At 39.5% G+C, this 21,282-nt stretch overlaps 1 protein-coding gene across 2 annotated transcripts in view; it reads right to left on the bottom strand.

Annotated features, from left to right (window-relative positions):
- Nucleotides 1-21,282, bottom strand: part of PLCB1 (phospholipase C beta 1) — a 702,980-nt gene that overhangs the window by 52,102 nt on the left and 629,596 nt on the right. The gene's annotated exons all lie outside the window — the stretch shown is intronic.

Here is a 21,282-nt window from a genome sequence, read left to right as displayed (position 1 = left end):
AAATTCAGCAAAACAAAAATTGTGGAAAGATGGGGCGCCTGGGTGGCTCAGTTTGTTAAGCATCCGACTTTGGCTCAGGTCATGATCTCACGGCTCCTGAGTTTGAGCCCTGCATCGGGCTCTGTGTTGACAGCTCAAAGCCTGGAGCCTGCTTCAGATTCTGTGTCCCTCTCTCACTCTGCTCCTCCCCCATTCATGCTCTCTCTCTCTCTCTCAGGAATAAATAAACATTAAAACAAATTTTTAAAAAAATTGTGGAAGGAAAACTATGCCTATCAATAAGGATAGTATCCTCTTATTCAATATCTACTATGAAAACCCAATATTAGACAATGAAAACTACTGTATAATATGAACTTAAACTTTTCTACTAGTTTCCTCGATTATTCGTTTCAAAATCCTATACTTCTGTTAAACATAGCTTACAATAATGAGCTTGCAAGACTGACCCAAGGATGTCATGTTCTAAAATAAATGAGGTGGTCATTTCTAAGTAAATGACTGTGCGTGAACCCCAAGCCATCTCAAATAAAATCTCAGACCATCTATGGCCAGTACCTCATGCTAATCCCACAGGTCAAGGCCAAAGTAATTGACTAGTAAAAGACAAACGCATAAAATCACTAACGCTTAAAAGGTTTTGGTAACAAGCATCATTTAGCACACATATAAAGTCCTGTTCATTAAAATCTAACCCAATTAAAAAGTATTCTTCATCTTGATTAAGACCATTTATGGTGAAACTTCTATCATTACTGGCAGAGGTAATCTAGAGTTACCTAAGGAAATTCTAAAGCAAGAAATGGGGATGGTTGTCTATCCTTGGTAAAACAAAACAAAGCAAAATAATAGGGAAGAAGTAGAAGTTCGTGGTGAAAAAAAAAAAAAAATTCTTGCCCCTACAATTCTAATGCTGTGTTCAGAATAACCTCAGGCCAAGATGCTCCTTGAAAGTGCTCCAAGGCTCCATCTGAGGCCTTTTCTTTCTCTTGCTATATTCTGTTCCTTGGGAACCTCATTCATGCTCATGTCTCCCTTCCACCTTTATACCTATACCTGTATTTACATCTGGTTCACAAATCTTTACTTTCCAACGAACTTGTCTCTTCATTCTAAATTGGTATACCTCACCATCTGCATGACTTCTCTCTTAGATGCCTCTAAGGCATTTGAGTCATGCCATGTCCAATTCTGCCCTCATGGCTCCTTCCATCTTTTACAGTTTGGCTGTCTTCTGAAATTCCCTGGGCCAGTGATGGGTGACAATAACCACCCAGTTGCACAAACTTCAAATCCAGGTAATTCTGACTCTTTCCCTCCACCTACCACTGACCTAGCACCAAATCCTACTTCTTACATCCCTCTACCTCTCTTTTTCTCCATTGTTACAAACCAAGTCCACACGGCTAATGTCTCTTGACTGCACTAATAGAATAGGCCTAATCTTTTACATCCTGCTTGCCCTTTCTATCCTTTAATTTGTTCTCTTCAATCAATAGCATTTTTTCAAAACTTAAATCTGGTCATATCACTACCTCCACCCAGGCTTAAGACTTGTTAGGATAAAAACCAAAATTGCTAATGTGTGGGTTTCACTTCTGTCCACCTTTCTTTCCCCATTTTATATTTTCTTCTTTGCTTCGTGTGCACTCTCTACCATGGCCTTTCAGTCCCTTGAACACATAATGGTCCCTCCTACCACACATCCTTTGCATGTACTATTTTTTCTCTCTACAAAGATTTCCCTCCATCTATATACTCTTCCTCACTCCACTGGACCCCACATCATTTACTTACTTAGTTCCTACTCAACTTCAGCACCCAATTCAAATATTACTTGTTCTAAGAAGTCCTACCTGATCTTTTACCCTTTGATACCTACCCCATCCAGACTAGTCTAGATTTTTCTGTAATAAATTTTCCTGGAAACATCATCCTTTCCTTCAGAGAAGGTATGTCAGTTTGTAGCTACACATTCCTTTATGTGATCATTTGTTTTCTGACTACCTCTCTCACTTCTCCATTAGTTCTGCTAGAGCAGGGACTGTGTCTACTTTTATAAACAATGCTTTCCCCAGAACCTGGTATGGTACAGACACATTAAATGAATTTAAGAAATGTTTGAATAGAGAAATGTACAACAACAAGGATATGGGGATAGTATAAATATATGGAAGCATCTGGGGACGGGAAGTATAAGATGCCAACCTTCTATGCAAGCCCAAGCTACTCCAGGGATATTTCCTCTCTACAGCTGGTTTTGACTTACAGACTCTGTGGCTCAACACCAACTAATAATATACATGCTATTATGGGGTGTGTGTTGTGTGTGGTTTACTAACTTACTCCTTCCTGCCTCCATGTTACATTTCTGTTTTTATTTCCCCCACATCTCATTTTCCCCATTTATTCTTTATTGATTTTTATCTTTCTATTCTGCGTGCACTATTGTCAGCTGCGTTAGCTGTGCAAACAAAGCTACCTCTAAATAAATAATATTTATAATTATAATAATTAATCCCAATCCCTATCGTACCTTTAAAGCTCTGAAGTCCAAAACCCTGAAGACACATTAATTCCAGTGGCTTTGTGATAATCAAGCAGCCAGTTGGTTACTGGACAAATAGCCAGAAAAACCTCATTGTCTCAGTATGATTATTTCTTTGCCCTTGAGGCTACATATAGTTTTTATCGCATGCTCTTCCATATCCACTTCATGCTGTCCCTGAATCCCTCTGAATTTCTGGGCATGTAATAAAAGTAAGATAAATGAAGCAAAGACAGAATCTATTCAGACTCTAGCATCCAATGAAAATAATAGACAGTGAAATCATATTTAAACTTGTGCTGTGATGCCTTTGGATTTACCTTGAAGACATTTTTCTGGGACAGGTAACTGTCCTGGGGTTGGTGGCTGGCATATCAGCGCTGTTTTCCAGGGTCTCTTCTCAGAGATATATTTGCATCCATCTGACATTGATTCATGTAGCCAGATGGCAAAGGACAGAGCTGGGTCATTCCATACAAGGTGTGACCTACTTACAGGTCCAACAATCTGTGGTTTAGTACTAAATAAAAGTATTGAGCCTTTGAGTTAAAAAATGCAGTTTGATTACTGTACATGCAGCATGAACAGTCTGAATGCAGGATGCATCAGGTGCAACAAACAAAGGGATACGATGCTAAACTGATTCTCTAAGGCTGGGTGATAAGGAGTGTGGTGGGTGTCATTGCCAACTCAGGGAAGTGCTGACAAAGCCGTTAAGAACCAGGAATGAACACTGAGGCAAAATGTCAAAGTGAACAAAATGTCACTAGCAGATAATGGTGATGACCTTATGACTTGGTCGGAAGTATTCCAGGATATTTTGAATGTGTAAAATCTTCAAGGGCCTTCTGAACTATCTAAGAGGTGGTAGAGACCAAATGCATCCCTGTGTAAAAAGCCTTCCTGGCTTGAGCCTGTTCTCTGTTGAAACAAGGTATGACCCCAAAGGATAAGAACTGAATCAGAGCATCCCATAGAAGCAAAGATGCAGTTAGGGCCTTTGCCCCTAACACCAAGACATAACTGGTTTAAAATGGCCTTGTTTGAAACTGGCCACAGACATGTCAAATCAAATATTAATATTTCAATATGATATAAAACTGGATAAAGTATATATTAATTGATTAGGAAGCTAATATAATGTTGTATTAGGAAATAATATCATCTCTGTTCTCCCCAGTTCACATACTAATTTTATCACAACAGATCAAAGGTAGAACTATCATTCTTTTAATTAGTCTTGGAATTCAGAAGTGTTTTCCCAATAGGGGATTTCAATGCCATTTCTGAGAAGTGTTCAGGGAGATGCAGGACTGTTGTTTAGGAAATTTATCCAGCTCATGTGTAGCTGCCTTTTATTTGCTTTCTGGTGGAGACTCTGCCTTTGCTACAATAATTGGATTTGCATCCTAATACTCTTCTTACCACTGATCTCATCCTTCAATCTGCACGCTGCCTGTAGGCATCACTATAACTCTATAGTTAAGAGAAATGCCCAGAATCCCACTCCTACCTCTTTGGTAAATTGGCCTCCAAATTGCTCAGGTCTTGATTTTACTCTGACCATTTTAGGCCACTGCTCCTGACAACTGGGAGGCCAGCCCTCTGACATATGCTGACATTAGTATCAATAGTTGATATTAATGGATTCATTTTTTTAAATCTTATGTTGTATTTTTTTTTTTACAATCTTATTGACTATATTCTCTATGCTGTACTTTTCATCCCTGGGACTTATTTATTTTATAACTGGAAGTTTCTACCTCTTACTTCAAGTTTGCTTGTACTTTTTTCTTGCTTTCTTTTGGATTACTTTTTCCAACCTCATATTTTTTTTCTCTCAAACATATGAAGTTATATATTCTTGTAATACTAGACATTTCAATATTTATCACAATCAAGCAAGTGTATGTCAATATCTTTACCCTCTTGCTGAACAACACAAGGACGTAGGATATTTTAATACCAATGACCTCTTCTTGAATGGTATAGAATTGTTTTATATGTCAGTTCTAATCTAATCCCATAAGACATTACTATCATTTTATATAATCAATGTTCATGTAGAATTATCTACCTATTTACAATTTTCTTTGGTCTTTGTTCAGACTGTCCATCTGGATTGATTCTTCCTCTGACTAGCATAAAGGTTTATGATTTCCTTTAATGAAGGTCTGCTAACAGTAATCACTCAGCCCTTCCTGCCCCCTCACCCCTACCCCTCATCTTCTGTCATGTGGGTTGGACTGAAAATGCCTTTAGTGCTGTCACTTTTAAGTGATAAACTCTAGACTGGCAGAACTTCTCTTTCAGCACATTGGAGATACTAGCCCACTGGCTTCTTGCTTCCATTGCTACTGCTAAGAAGCCGATTTTGCATTTAATTGTCATTTCTCTAAAAGTAATTTCTCCTTAGCTGTTTTTAAGATATTTGCTTTGTCCTTGGTCTTCTGAAACTGCAATATGATGCATATAGATATGGAATTGTTTAAAATGTATCTTGTTTGGGATTACTGAATCTATGAATTTGTACCTTTCATCCACTCTGAAATACAACCCCTTCTCATATTCTCCTGTCCTCATTGTCGCTCACCTCTTCTTCTCATGTTATCCATCCTGGCTCTTAATCTCTCTACCATATTTTTCATCTCTGACATTCTCCTGCATTCTGAGTAATATTATAGGTCTCTTTCAAAATCTCCTAAGTCTTTCTCTATTGCTGGAATCTGGAATTTTAAATGTAATTGTGTTTTCATTCATAAAAAGTCAATTTGTTTTCAAATGTACTTCATCCCCCTTTTTAGTCAATTGCTTTTGAAGCATATTATCAATTCTAAAAGCACTTGTTTAACATTCTGTTTCTCATAATTCCAAAATGTAAAGTTTTATAGTGCTCATTCTGCTGTCTTTTGTTTCTGCAGGTTCTCATTCATGGACTTTCTTTGTATTCATTGTAATTGCTTTGATGAGCTGATATTTCTTGGAAATTTAACTGTAGTAATGGCATAAGGTCTGGTTTGAGGACGGGCTCCTTTAGAGACAAATAGATTGATTACACCAGGAGCCTCAAAGATTTCTAGGATGAGACATATTTAAACGAAATCCTGAGTGTGTTAGGTGGTGTGAATTGAAGTTTAAACCCACATGAGGGACAGCTTGTGATCATGAATTCTAAGGGAGAAATTTTCCTCCTCAAAACACTAAGCTTTGAGACCAATGATTTTCTTGCAGTTCTTTGAAATGATGAGTTTATTTTTTATTCATGAATACTGTGATGTTGTGTGGTCCTCTGAAATCCCAAGTTTATGTACTGGGGCTCTTATTAGACTCCTCACTTTGTCTACATTTCTTGTTTGTCCACTACCCACACATCATGAAAAAAAAAAGTAAGTTCAATGTCAACTTGACAGATACTTTCAAGGTGAAAAACAGCTTTACTTCTCTCTCTGCCTCTCTGGGTACCTGCTTTCACTTGGGCTTTGTGCTTTGAGCATTCCTTAATTTCTTTCCCATTCGCTGATGAATTTAAACATATTTTGAAAGTTATACAGAGTTTTTATTGGAAACTCAGGTCTCTACAGTTTGCTTTTTGATGTTTTCAGAGCTTAGATCATCAGCAACAGATGTGGGTTTCTATATGGCTGAGGAACAGGTGACTTTAGGATTGCTTCAGAATCACTGTAATTCTACTAAAAACCAATCAAGTTTGAAGGGCTAATTAACAGAAATGCAGTGATATCAACGAATCATAACAGCTTCTTTTAGGCTAAATTGGACTTTTTAAAACCAGAAATAGAAAGAAAGAGGGCACTTGAAACAAGTGGATCCAGATGAACAGTTAGAGAAAAGCCTCGATTTCGAACAATCTCCCATTTGAAACTAACTTGTAGCAGTAATAAAGTCTTTAAAATTAAAATTTGGAATATTTTTTGATCACCCAGATCATATACAAATACATTATTTCTAGAAACACATGTCAACACACAATATAGTTAGCTGCAAAGCATCCCTTGACCACCTCGCCAATCCCAGCCGCCTCCTTCAACTTAACCACAGTTTAAAAGTTTGATGTGGGGGCACCTGGGTGGCTCAGTTGGTTAGGTGTCCAACTTAGGCTCAGGTCATGATCTCATGGTTTGTGAGTTCGAGCGTTGTGTTGGGCTCTGTGCTGATGGCTCAGAGCCTGGAGCCTGCTTTGGATTCTGTGTCTCCCTCTCTCTCTGCCCCTAAACCGCTCATGCTCTGTCTCTCTCTCAAAAATAAATAGACATTTAAGAAACTTTTAAAAAGATAATAAGCATTTAAATAAGCATTAAAAATAAAGTAAAAGTTTGATGTGTAAAAGTCTAGAACTTCCTATATATTATTCTTACTTATATTCATATCTATGCACATACACGTAGACACTGAGTTTGTTTTCCATTTTAGAAAAACATGTAGAAGGTATGGTATTCTGCACATCCAGACATGTTTTTGAGTTCTACTTTCTTGCCTAATAGTTCAGATATAACAATCCTCTATTAAATCATTTCATAATTTTGAAGATTTGACTTCTAGATTTTCTGTAGGAAATCTTGATCCCATCTGATTGTCAATTTGTGACTGGGAGTTTCCTTTCTGGAAATACTTGGACATTTATCTTTCTTCTTAGTATTCCAAAATTTCCCAGCTTTGGGCCTTACTGTGGACCCTTTCTCTCATGTTGCTGGGCAATCAGTTTGGCTCTTCTGTCTGGTAACTTATGTTCTTCAGTTGTGAAAACGTTTCTTATCAGATTTCTTTGATAATTTATTTCCTTCAGTTTTCTCTTTCTGTTGCCCCTCTCAGTTGGGGGCCTGTGCTCTGGTCACTTAGTTTTTGCCTTTCTTTTCTCCAAAATCAGTTACCTCCTTTCTGTTTGCCTTCTACATTCTAATGATACATTGATCTCCTATACACTATTAACGCTTGTTTTGCATTCTTTGACTCTTTTCTCCCCCTTAACTATCATTCTGGGAGAAACCATTTACATGCCACTTCTAAGAATCTGTCCCTTGAAGTGCACAAGACTCTTTAAGAATACACATAGGAAGGGGTGCCTGGTAGCTCGGCGGGTTAAGCATCCAACTCTTGATTTTAGCTCTGGTCGTGATCTCACGGTTGATGAGTTTGGGCATTGTCAGTGCAGAGCCTGCTTGGGATTCTCTCTCTCTCTCTCTCTCTCTCTCTCTCTCCCTCTCTCTCTCTCTCTCCCCCCATCCCTCTACCTCTCCCCCACTCATGCTCTCTCTCTCTCTCTCTCAAAATAAATAAGTAAACATTAACAAAATAATATACATAGGTTATATAAATGTGTTCCATATTTTAAAGTTTCTGTTGTTTTATATTATTATATATAATTATATGCTACATATTATCTATATATGAGCAAGAGAGAGTTTATTTCTACTATAGAGAAAAATTTGTTGCCTTTTAAAATTTAAATTGCATCCAGGACAGGGGCGCCTGGGTGGCTCAGTCGGTTAAGCAACCGACTTTGGTTCAGGTCATGATCTCACAGTTCCTGAGTTCAAGCCCTGCATTGGGCTTTGTGCTGACAACTCAGAGCCTGGAGCCTGCTTTGAATTCTGTGTCTCCCTCTCTCTCTGCCCTCCCCTGCTCACACTCTGTCTCTCTCTCTCTCTCTCAAAAATGAATAAACTTCAAAAAATTTTTATTGTGTCCAGTGCATAATGAGATCCTTTTTTTTTTAGTATATAAATTTTTAATTGTTTTGTAATCAGCAGATAATTTTTAATATTCAGGCCTGTATAGGTCTTATTTCTTTTTTTGTGTTGCGTTGTAATTCACTAAAATGGAATAGGGCTGGGAGAAGAGAGTAGCTGGGGATGAGGTTGGGAGGACAAAATAGGACACTGGAGACTAGATGTCTGGCCTGGTCCTATCACTATCTGTGAGTGGACCTCTCTGGGCCTCTTTTCATATCTGCTAAATGAAGATGTCAGCCCAGCTTATTTCAAAGTGCTTTGCATTTCTTATTGTATGTATTTCTTATTCTGTGTAATTTTTCTTTTTTGTTTTTTTAAAATGTTTATTTCTTTTTGAGAGAGAAAGAGAGAGAGGAGGGGCAGAGAGAGAGAGACACAGCATTCAAAGCAGACTCCAGGCTCTGAGCTGTCAGCACAGAGCCCGACATCATGACCTGAGTTGAAGTCGGACACTTAACTGACTCAGCCACCCAGGCGCCCCTGAATTTTTCTAAAATTCTCTACCTTAGGTTTCTCAGGGTTAGCAGTGGTGTTTACCCCATCTTTGGATGAATATAAATTCAATTTGCCCATGGCTCAACACGTTTTTGCATGAATAAGGAAGCTAGCAGAGAACGGCACTGTAGCCTGAACACAAGATGTTGTCAGGAGTCCAGTGGAAAAATCCCATTAAGTCAGAAAGAATAACGCCCTTCCTGGACACTGGAGGTAATGAAAACAAAACCCTCAAGGTTACATAATCAATTTTTCAATTAATAAGCTTTCTCCTCCCTTTAATAGTGTATACATTAATTGCAGCTGAAAATGGGTAAAGGCAGGAACACAAAGGAAAGTAGACTGGAACGAACAACGCAAAAGAGCAGAAATTACATGTACCACATCTGCACAACACACAAGGGAAGCCTGTGACCTGGGATCAAAGGGGACTGGATCTCTAAAATGGTGGGCATCATACCTGGATAGCTAGTGTGGAGATGGCTGCACAACAAGACAATGAGGCGGGCTCACTTAGGAATGTGTTCCCTGGGACATGGTAGAGGGATGTGTAGTTTGAAAAAAATACCTACGGATTAACACATTTCATAGGTAATGCACGTGGTACAAATTTCAAAGAGGACAAGACGCTCTCATTCAGGGGTGCGATACAATTTTACTGCCTATGAGCTGTTAGGTACCAATATGGGTTTCTTTAGATTAGAGATATGGACCAAAACTATGAGTGAATCTGGCTTTTAAATATGCTTATATATTTAATAATTATATATTTTATATTTCTATATATCTTATGTTGATATATTTGATATATAATATATATGTATATATGTACTTGTAAATGTATTTTATATATAATATATACGTATATATACTTACCATGGATGGATGAGGATGGGGAGCTACTTTCAAATCCATTGGTCTCCAATTTCAAGAGAAAAAATATTTTAAAAAGAAAACCTATTGTCTATTCTACTTTGATAAGTGAGTGAGTGCTACAATTCCAAGATTAGAAATCTAGGTGATAAAATAGTTCTCAATATTTAGTCTCGAGGCTTTCCAAATAAATTGGCTTTAATCTTTATACGGAATGTTCCCTAAAGGCCAAAATCCTGGTCAAACAATGGCAAGTGCAGTGCAGCTGATGGCCTCCCTAGGTACCTTCACTTGGCATCTTGGATCCTGTAAAATCACACATAATAGCTTTTTTCACGTTTTAGTTTATCAGGAGGACTTAAATACGGAAGAATACATAGGAGTGTAAATGATTTATGAGAAAACTCTGACCAACACACCAAACAATATATTTAGGCACCAGGTTTAAAGAAAAGGAAACAACGATTTCAGAGCCCAAATCTGGCAGTCATATCAGGATGGAGAGATGTGCAGGTCACAAGGAAAGCTTTGCTGACTCTGTGCCCTTGCAGGGGCCTACATTCACTTATGAATATATCTACAGGATAAATCTACTGAAATATCTTCGGAAAAGTGGCTGTCAAGAGCCAGTCTCATTAATTTTTCTGATACGAATATTTTATTTTATAGCTGATCTTAATAGAAAGATACTCTGAGCAGTTACAGATGAAATACACCTTTCAGAAAAACCACAAATTTCAGGTTATAGCTCAGCAGAACTGAGCATACTTTTCAGCCATGAGATAGTAAACATTTCTTTTACAAATGTGACTTTAAAGGCTTTGACTAAAAATCTTGCCAAAGCTTTAGACAAGAGTTATGTTTGGTAGAGAAAATTATAAGAGAAACCGGGAGACTGGCCGCACCTGCGCAAGTGTGCTTTTTGTTCCCCTGTGACCCAACCTTGGCAAAACTGTTTGTTATTCACCTCATCACAAACAGCTCTGTCACAGCAGGTGTTGGGTTTGGAGGGGACACGGTGTCCAGGAAACCTGCAATCAGGTTAGCAAACTCCCAGGAGACCCATTCCCTTTCAATTGACTTGGAGTTGTCTGGCACTGCCTACCACAGCCCCTGAGCTGTCTGCCCAGGAAAGGGTGTCATGTGAGTCACAGCGGAAGCACTTCCCCAAAACCACTCTCCCTGGAGGTGGAGGAGCCACACATCGAATGACAGAAAGGAAAGCTGCCCAAGCCTTTCTAACTATGAAAGAAAACACCATTTCCTTAGAGTTGCTTCACAATTCCACTTCCCTATAGAACCGGATTTAAAAGCTTCTTGTACAACTCAGTCTCTTTGCATAACGTCCAGCTTTTCAAATATGTCCTTCTGACTTTTAGTTCTTCAAAATGGTGGCTCAGTCTATTTCAGAACTCAGAGTGCCTTCCAAGTGGGAGAAGAGGAGTCAGCAGGCTCAGACTTTCAAGGCTTCCTTCTATATCCTCACAGGTATCTGCTGTGAAGTGGCTGGCTTAGACTTCTCCACAGATTAATGGCTGCTAGCCATCCAGGGTGATTGATCGGTAACCACCTCTTGAGTCCATGGTCCAAGCCAATTGGCCTGAGGGAGCCTTTTTGTCTTGTTCTTAGGCTTCCACCAGCCCCCTCAGGACCACCACTTTTTATCACTGAGGCACACAGGACATTTCCTTTTCCCTCTCAGATGTACATGATATGGGAACTTTCCAGATTTGGGCCCAGACAGTAGAAGTGACAGAAGTACATACAAATATCACCTCCTGCTCTCTTCTCTCTCCCTTCTTTTCCCCACAGTTCTCAGGGTTGAAAGGGACACTCTCCTCTTCCTCCGGGGCACACCCTGAGTCCTGTCATCGCTGGGTGTAGGGTAAGACTCCAGCCCTTTAGGCTATCTGTGTTCAAAGAAGCTAAAGGAATTTGGAGAAATCCCTTCCTCTCTTCAAATCTCTGTTTTTCAAGATTTCTGCCCTGCTAATGAGGACCTTCTCCCTCAGGGAGCCCTGTCCTTTTTCTTTCCTGGAGCTGTGATTCAGGAAGGGTGGGGAGGGAAGGAGGATGCTTAAGGAGAAAAGAAAATATATCAGCTTATTATGTGCAAAGTAGTTTCATTCCTACACAAGACAGAGTGAATTCTAATCACAGCAGGGTAAATGTGGAAATCTCTTGAACTACGGGTACATTGTGTAGCAACCATGCAGGCTTTATGCCCTCGTGGATGCCCTCGTGGATCAGCTCTGGGGAATCACTCTGTAAGGTGTATCAGAACTACTGTTAATGTATTAAATAGCAAGAGAAAACAACCCAAACATTTAAACAGCGTCTAGGGAAACCCTTTATTGTTCTTGAGAGTTCTGTCTAGGGAAACCCTTTATTGTTCTTGAGAGTTCTGTCTAGGGAAACCCTTTATTGTTCTTGAGAGTTCTGTCTAGGGAAACCCTTTATTGTTCTTGAGAGTTCTGTCTAGGGAAACCCTTTATTGTTCTTCATAGTTCTTGAGAGTTTATGCTGCACACTCATTAAGATATTGTTCTTTCACTGAATACTGATTCATCAGAGAAAAACACAACCCTGCCAACAGTTAAATAGGTTGGCAAACAGGTTGGTAAATAGGTGAGGTCCCTTTTTCTCTATTCTTGCCTGGCAATCATTTTATTTAGTAGTCTCATTATAAACTAGACTGGACCAAAAGAAGTACTGATTCATCTCTTCTCAAATGGATTTTCCTTTATTCCCTACATCCCCCATGACTATTCCAGATTTCTGCTTCCCTTCAAGTCTGGACTTCTGGAAGAGTGTTAGCTAAACAGTTGTCCATTCCTTGCCTCCTGTTTATCCCACCCTTATCCAGTTCCCACTCCCACCTTTCCACTGACTCATCACTAATAATACCAAGGGCACCAGTGGCCTCCTGGTTATTAAAGTCAAAGGTGCCTTGCTATACCATTCAGTCACTGTAGACACTATGCATCATTCCCTGTATATTGATGCTGTTTTTTCCTCTTGGTTTCTCTGACAGTCTTGGTTTTCCTCCCATCTCACAGTTGTATCTTTTCTGTCTCTTTCAGGCTCTATCTCCTTTACCAGACCTCTTAAGACTATGAGTTACCTGGAACTAAGTCTTGGGATCCCTTCTCTTTCCCCTCTCTAGGCCAAGGATTTTGTCTATTCTATGCTCAAATTCGTTCTAGATTAAGGATTCTCAGATTTTTTGTGGATGTAAGTTAACCCGGAAAAAGGGGGAAAACTTCAAATCACTTAATCTTTTCGGCTTGAATTTTTTCTTTTATAATTACCCTCATAAGAGTCTCCTACAGTGCTACAGCAATAAGAGATCGTAAATAAACAGGATTTTCATCAGAAAGCAAGATGCATTGTGGTGGCAATTTGAAGTGTAGACCTGGGGCAGGAAATCAAGTCCCTTATTTGCTCTGTAAACTTAGGTACTTTCACTTACTGGGCTTCAGCTTTTGGAGACCACAGGCATGACTTAATTGGAATTTTAATCAAAGGTTGAACGTGAATTCTGCCAAATGGCATTTCATTTTCAAAATCTGAGTCTCTCTTTACTTGTTTGAAAGTGGTATAAAAGGGTAACAGCAGAGAGAAATGTTTCAAACAGAATATAAAGCTTAATCTGAAAACTGCTATTTACCCCAGCAGTTTTCTATTCTATTTCATTTACTGTCACTTAAAACTTTCAGTGGGAACAAAAATGTCCTCTTTAAAATGAATGAGGCAAGTATAAGCTTAGTATTAGCTGCAGGGTAGTATTAGCAGTGGGAGGGATATTATGTTATAGCTGAGGCAATTTTCAGGTAGAAGACATTGCTGGGTGGGTTAGAAATATGTTAGCAATGCTAAGTGTATATTTCAGGGGATTTTTCTGTTGCCTCAGAATGTTTTATATGGAGGTTCTGAGAGTCCATAGGTCAGCAAGACAGGACTGCCCCTTTATGGTGAAGGAAACAAAGAAATAAAGGCTTGAAAAGGCAATAAATTAGATCTCAGCAGAAAGCTTTGTTTTGTTTATAAAGGATGGGTAAGATTGTTTGTAGCTGTGGTAAGCTGCAGTGGGAAGGCTGCATAAATCCTGGGAAAACCATATGCCATCAAAGTACGGTTTGTGCCAGTGGTGTGCTACTAAATGTTTAGTACATGGCTCTCCTAGAAAAAGGAAGAGCCTTGTTTGTAGTGTTTCCTGATTTCCGTGGTGTAAATATTCCCATTATGATCAAGTCCAAGCTCTGGAAGCGAAGATCTTGAACGCTGACTTAGTGGAAGGTACTCCGTATCACTCCATTGTATAAGTGACCACACAGATACTACAGATGGAAAATACCTTGAGGGCACAGACAATCGTGAAATGTCTTAGCCAGCATGAGCTGAGTTTGGGGTGTTTGTTGCCTTTGTTTTTAATACAATTTGTTTAATTGTAAGTTTATGTAACTTACATTTTTATAATGGCCGCATTTAACAACTAGTTCACAGAATCCCTGAAAAATTTAAAAATTAGTTCTTGTGAGTGAGTCTGTCCAACTGCAAGTTACCATTGGTTTGTCTTCAGAGAAATAAGGAAAATTAATATTAATATTTGCTGGAGCAACATTTAATTACGTTTGAGTTCTGAGAGGTGCTCAGTTTGCTTTAAGTGTTTTTGTATGTATTAATTTTCTAGAACTCTCTGTATCTGTCAATAGGTAAATCAAAAGCAATGATTACAATCATAATATGCTAGGGGATTCTGGGTGGCTCAGTCGGTTAAGTGTCCGACTTCGGCTCAGGCCATGATCTCACTGTTCCTGGGTTTGAGCCCTGTGTCGGGCTCTGTGCTAACAGCTCAGAGGCTGGAGCCTGCTTCGGATTCTGTGTCTCCCTCTCTCTCTGCCTCTCTTACACTCGCGCTCTGTCTCTGTCTCTCAATAATAAATAAACATTAAAAAAAAAATCATCATATGCTCGATCAATAGATGATAGTTTTCTGCAAATTTGTGTGAGCTGAGTGTGAGGTATGTATCATCTCTTTTGAGAAAAAAAAAAAAAAAAAAAGGACCCAAAGAAAAAGATATTTGCTTATTGAATGACATGTTTTATGGACAGAATTGTATCTCTTCAAAACTCATACACTGAAGCCCTAATATATGTGACTTATTTGGAGTTGGGGCCCTGAAGGATGTAATTCAAGTTCAGTGAGGTCATAATAGTAGGACTCTAATCTGACAGAACTGCCCTCCTTATAAGAAGAGGCAAAGGGGCGCCTGGTTGGCTCAGTTGGTGGCTCCGTCTTAATTTAAGCTCAGGCCATGATCTCAATGGTTCATGAGATCAAGCTCCATGTCAGGCTCTGCACTGAGAGCACGGAGCCTGCTTGGGATTCTCTCTCTCCCTCTTCTCTGCCAACCCTCCTTTCACTCTCTCTTTCTCAAAATAAATAAATAAATATTAAAAAAGAAGAAGAAGAAGAAGAGGAAGAGACACAAGAGCTCTCTCTGTGCACAAGGGCAGGTCAAAGACCATATGAGATTACAGCAAGAAGGCACCATCTGCACGCCCAAAAGAGACACCTCACAGAAACCAGCCCTACTGATACCTTGATCTTGGATCTCAGACTGCACAAGTGTGAGAAGATGAGTTTCTTTTGTTTAGGCCACCCTGTCTGAGATACTTTGTTATGGCTGCCCGGGCTGACTAACATAGCATGCAAATAATGCAATTCCTTGCAGTTCCATAGCAGGAACATGATGCCCATACCTCAGGCTCTAGCACAATGTCATAAGGAATTCCTTCCTGTCTGCTCTTCTGCTGTATAAACTTCTACTTAACCCTACAGGTCAAGGGTTACCACCTCTGGGGAGCCCCTCCCTGGTTTCCCCCAGTATGTGTCAGACTGTAAACAGCTCTATTACAATGATGATCACTATACTGTTTTAGTCCTAACACAAATCCTTTGAATCCTTTAAAGAAAGGTAGATTACATATTAGAAATTAAGATCCAGCATGCCACCTACCTGTGCTGCCCATGTTAGCCACTAGCCACCTGTGGCTATTTACACTTAAATTTAAATAAAACTTAAATATAATTAAAAATTCAATTCCTCAGGTGGACTAGCCACACTCCAAATACTTAATAACTGCCTGTGGCTAGTGGCTACTGCATTGGGCTCTCACACATGGAACATCCCATCACTGTAGAAAGTTCTATAGCACCGAGCTGTACTGGACTATAAGCAATTTGAGGTGGGGGCAAGCTTTGCATCTCTTTGCGTTGTCTTATTGTCCCAGCATCTAGCCTAGTGCCTGCTAGACAATAGGCATCCAGTAAGTATTATCTGAATTATTAAAAGAAAAAATTAACACTATTTACCTACTTGCAGCTCTTTAAAGCTATTTATGGTTCCTAGAGATCACAGAAATAAACACACATACATAAATTTGTTTTTATGATTGGCAAGTAAAATGCTAAAAATGAGCAATTATCATTTTTCCTGGGGTGAGAACACGAATGTGCATTAAGATGTAATTATAGAATTCATTTCAGGTGTTAATATAGCAATCTATAGTTGTTAATTCCTAAGGACAATATCGATTCTAATTTAATTTTTTTTAGGTCATCTCTGCTTCATTGCTCTATAAGTGACCCTATGGACTCATTAAATCTTTCAGCATATTTATGCAACTCTATTTAATGAGTCCTCCAACACCTTGAATTCTCTGGATCTCATACCTATTATTTCAGCGGTAAACTTCTGAGTTTAATTAATCGTATTCTTCCTGAGCTCAGAGGAGGTCAGAAAAAGGTCACCCAGTCATACACAACTCTGCTGGCAGACAACCCCTTTGTTGCCACATTTAAAGATCTTCAAAGAGACACACAATAGCCCTTGGGAATCTAGGTATTTAGATGTTCCTATACTAGAAAAATTTTCTTTGTTTCTTTAGATATTGTTTTAATGTTTATTTTTGAAGGAGAGAGAGAGACAGAGCGTGAGTGGGGGAGGGGCAGAGAGAGAGGGAGACACAGAATCGGAAGCAGGCTCCAGGCTCTGAGCTGTCAGCCCAGAGCCCGACGCGGGGCTCGAACCCACGAGCCGTGAGATCATGACCTGAGCCGAAGTCGGATGCTTAACTGACTGAGCCACCCAGGTGCCCCAATTTTTCTTTGTTTCTTGCTTAAATGTTTCTTAAGTTAGCCCAAAGCAGTTTCCCTCACTCTCTCTGAAACAAAAGGAGAAACTCTGTCCTGTGATATGAATGAAACTTAAATGCCATTTATTTTTTTTTTCTTTTTTTTCTTTTTTTTTTATTTTTATTTAAAAAAAATTTTTTTTTCAATGTTTATTTATTTTTGGGACAGAGAGAGACAGAGCATGAACGGGGGAGGGGCAGAGAGAGAGAGGGAGACACAGAATCGGAAACAGGCTCCAGGCTCCAAGCCATCAGCCCAGAGCCTGACGCGGGGCTCGAACTCCCGGACCGCGAGATCGTGACCTGGCTGAAGTCGGACGCTTAACCGACTGCGCCACCCAGGCGCCCCAAATACCATTTAAATAAAGATGCTTGTCTTCCAAGATGTTTTCCTGTAGATTTCCTCGTAACTTCAGGGATAAATAGTAGGGCTGAGTAAATATTATTGAATGAATAAATGAAAGCCATAAAACAACCCCTTAGCCCTGGTGCAGCCCAATGTGTACCCTAACTTCTATCTCATAGAATTCAGGGCACAGCTTTCCAAGCAGGAGAAAGAGTGTGTTCTAGAGGGGAGTGTGCAGAGAGAAGAGGGAGACAAGGAGATCTCCAGGGAAGCAAAGCAATTTAGTCTGTGGTTTGAAGTCAGCACCAACATGTGCAAGCTGGATGGGATGGAGTAGAGACGAAGGAGGGGGAGGAAGAAAGTCAGGGTTGGGAGGGGGTGAGGGTGTCTGTCCTCAGTCTTCATGTTTTATAGAAGGGAGCAGTGAGCCTTAGCAGCCGTGGACAGAGAAGGTTGTGTCAGAATCCTTTAACCCTTTTGTGTGGGTCACATGGGTCAGTCTCCCCTCTGTTCGGTTACTTGCCCACAGGATGTTTTGAGCACAAAAAACAGCTGCCTGCCTCTCACCCATGAGATCTGCTGCCGATGGTGGCCTCCTGGAGGTGAGTCCTGTGTTCACAGGGCTGGAATTTTTCTAACATCTAGTCCTGGGAGATGTTCTTCTCTAAGACATTAGTTTAAAAACAAATGATTTTGAGAAACTTGAACATCCTGCCTATGAAATTTAATTCCTCTTGCTGTTGTGATCGGTTTGGGAACTAAATCCCTGGCCAGATTTGGTTGTAATCTTATGAAGGCTACAGTATATACCACCAGGAAGGAAACAGCATCTGGTGTATGTGACTGATGTCTATCCCTTGTAGCCACTCAGAGATATCTGCTTCCTTCGACAGTGAGCCCGCTAGGTAGTCTCCCCATTTTATAGATGTGTGTACTGGGGCACAGATGGTGAACCCTTATTGCTTACTCGTCCGTGAAATATGAGAAAGAGGTATCACAGCCCTGACATCTAGATCATAAAATCATGGCTTCAGATATTTACTGAGAAAGCTGAAGGGCACAATACATGCATGGAGTCTCCAAGGTTGGACACTCTTTTTAATGACCTCAGGAAAGCTTAGCAACCTTTTTGAAAATTATTTTCCTCAACTGTGCAAAGGCAAGAATAGGAAGATAACACATGTGATGTGCTTTGAAGGGGCTTGGCAACATAGTAAGTGCTCAATAAATGCTAGTTTGTTATTACTTAAGTGTCAGGGGAAAAAACCTTTCTAAAGCACTTCTATGGTCTTAAATTGCTCTTTATTATTTAAAAGCATGTAGGAACTGTGTTTTTGCACTTTCATGCTCCCTGTTGAAATTGGCACAGCCCAGAATAAGGAAGGCAGGCACTTAGTAAATACTTGGCATAGACTGATAATTTTCCAGTGCTGTATCATTGGCATTTTTAGGCATTGGTCACTATACACACACATATATAGTGCTTGCTTCGGCAGCACATATACTATACACACACACACATATATATATATATATATACACACACACACAGACATATACACACATATATAACACATATATATGTATATATACACACATATAGGTATGTATATATAAACATATATATTTTATATATATATATATATATTTATACATGGGTCTTTATGTAAAAGTTCATATATACACAAAATGAGCAAGCATTCTTTTTTGTTTCTTTGTAATCGTGCTATACAGTGATTTGTATTTACTAAAAAATAGAAATTACTAGGGTTAAAAGTATGACCTTTACAGCTCTATTTATAAATCTCTAGCAGATAATAAGAAATATACTTTTCATCAATGAAGGCTTGCATTCAGAAATTTAAAAATATGAAATTTCGGGCACCTGTGTGGCTGAGTCAGTTAAGCGTTGGCTTCGGCTCATGTCGTGAGCTCTCAGTTTGTGAGTTCGAGCCCCACATTGGGCTCCATGCTGACAAGGAGCCTGCTTGGGATTCTCTCTCTCTCCTTCTCTCTCTCCCCATCTCTCAAAAATAAATAAATAAACTTAAAAAAATACATAAAAATGTGAAATTTCAAGTATTTATGTCATAAGTATTCTTGGGATCAATCTTAGAATTAAAAAAACACTCTTCTAGTAAATGCATGATGGCTTTATGTACTTTTTATTCATTCATTTTATGTTTAGTTGTAGTCTATCAATGGAAATGTTTGGGGTGAGCAAGAAACATTTGGGGGAAACATTAAATGCAGCACAAAAATGTACCTTTCATATACTGGTATAAAAGGACTTTTTGTTCTTTTTCAGATACAAAACAGTTTAATTTTTTTGTTCTGTTTTAGCAATGAGACCTATTTTCCATGGAATGTGTGAAATTGGTTTATTTTTATATTGCCTTTTATATGTGAAAAGCTAAAGGGACCAAACTAACTATGTGATTAAAGACGTTTTTAGTGTCCAGATATGGTGGGAATATCTGGTGGGAAACAACCATTTTTGCTCAGCAGGAGGCTCAGTTGACCTTCTACAGGAAAAACAAGTGGTAGACCAGATACCACAAGCCTGACAGAACATGGCAACCAAAACGTAACACTCAGGTCTCTATTGCATTTGTTTTGGAAAGCAAATGTGTTCTGAGCTCACGGTCATTTACCTCCCTGGAGATAATTCAATAGTCTATCTGTGGTATTAAATGTTTCACCGTAACTTTCAAAAACACCAGGACAGTAACAAGTGCATTAAAAAAAAAAATCCGGGGTGCCCGGGTGGCTCAGTCGGTCGAGTGGCCGACTTCAGCTCAGGTCATGACCTCGAGGTTCATGAGTTTGGGCCCAGCATCGGGCTCTGTGCTGACAGCTCAGAGCCTGCTCTGGATTCTGTGTCTCCCTCTCTTTCTGCCCTTCCCCTGCTTCTGCTCTCTCTCACTCTTGAAAATAAATAATAAAACATTTAAAAAAATAATAAAAAAATGAAATTAAAAAAAATCCAATAATGTTTATAATTGATGATTTGAAAGATACCCTGAAGTCAAATGAAGAAGATATTGCCAAGGTCTCCCTGATGCCTTTCTGGAAAAATCACTGTCACTCGCCCCCTGCCTTTCCACCCCACCTTTCCATGTGAGCTTTATTTATCACAAGGTCACCACAGGAACAAGATTGTCATCCCTGGGAGGACATGGAGGGAATTCACAGCCAGGCTATGGCTTTGCTCTCAAATGGCATTCTCTCCTTTTTTCTAGTGTCACAGTCCATAGTAAAAAATAAAAATGTATTCAAGGGTCAGGGTCGTGATTAGGTCAAAAACTTAAAATACAACAAACAAACAAACAAACAAACAGAAAACTCCATGAAAGCAGCTTGAAGGTTTTTCCTTCTAGGTGTTACAGCCAGGAGGTAGGAATGTACTAGATCCCTGCTTGTCAAATGCAGTCTGTGGAAATGTGGCAGCAAGGGCATCCCCTGGAAGCTGGTTAGAAATGCAGACCTCAGGTCCCATCCAGACCTCCTGAATCAGAATCTACGTTTTCATAAGATCTCCAGATAATTGATACGCTCATTCCAGTTGAAAAATGCTGAGCTAGAACATCACTGCTTGTAGTGATTGATGTAGAGGAAGAGAAAAGAATCATAGCTTTTTTTTTTTTTTTTTGCAGTAGAGTTGTTTTCACTGATTCTTTGACACGTTTCTTTTTTTTTTTTTTTTTAATTTTTTTTTTTTCAACGTTTATTTATTTTTGGGACAGAGAGAGACAGAGCATGAACGGGGGAGGGGCAGAGAGAGAGGGAGACACAGAATCGGAAATAGGCTCCGGGCTCTGAGCCATCAGCCCAGAGCCCGACGCGGGGCTCGAACTCACGGACCGCGAGATCGTGACCCGGCTGAAGTCGGACGCTTAACCGACTGCGCCACCCAGGCGCCCTGACACGTTTCTAAACTGTACTGCTTCACAGATCAACAAGTGTTTGAGGACGAAAAACATCATAAGCCTCACTGTAGAACTTTACTTTCAATCCATCAGAATAGATGTATTTTGCTTTCTTTATAATCACAATAACACTTTTTTTTTTTT

Source organism: Lynx canadensis, chromosome A3 (genome assembly GCF_007474595.2).
Source record: "Lynx canadensis isolate LIC74 chromosome A3, mLynCan4.pri.v2, whole genome shotgun sequence".
In the NCBI taxonomy this organism is placed as follows: domain Eukaryota; kingdom Metazoa; phylum Chordata; class Mammalia; order Carnivora; family Felidae; genus Lynx; species Lynx canadensis.
Note: the sequence above shows the minus strand (reverse complement) of the source record. Positions and strands in the feature narration are given on the sequence as shown.